The sequence below is a fragment of the Astyanax mexicanus genome, chromosome 2 (assembly GCF_023375975.1).
Source record: "Astyanax mexicanus isolate ESR-SI-001 chromosome 2, AstMex3_surface, whole genome shotgun sequence".
In the NCBI taxonomy this organism is placed as follows: Eukaryota; Metazoa; Chordata; class Actinopteri; order Characiformes; family Acestrorhamphidae; genus Astyanax; species Astyanax mexicanus.
In genome coordinates, this window is record NC_064409.1 from 61718188 (window position 1) to 61718645 (window position 458).

Here is a 458-nt window from a genome sequence, read left to right on the forward strand (position 1 = left end):
GATCCCCAATTGTGTAACAATGCCTCTCCGTACACTGAAAAGGTCTCGCTTCTTTCGGGCTTCTTCCAGCCCCTCCACCCACCAATTAGATGCAAGATGACGGGATAGGGCATAAAAAATGCATGGCTGAGAGCAGATAGAGCAGGCAGCTGAAATATGCACACAATCTTCTTAATGTTTCAGAGAGGTAAATGAACAATCGTGCTTCAACTACTTTACCTGAATGCCGGCCACCCCTTGCAACACTGGAACTCACTTTCTTACAAATTCTGTGAGGAAAAAAAGGTTAAATGAAAAAAGAAAAGCAGAATGCTGGCAGTCATGTACGTAGCAGTGAGGAAAATTACAGAATGCACACTGTGAAATAACGTACAGTGCTCAATAACAGGCACTTTCAGGGTTTTGTTTCTTTAAAATGTCAGAAAAGGCAAAACCATGAACAAAAGGGCAGAGCCTGG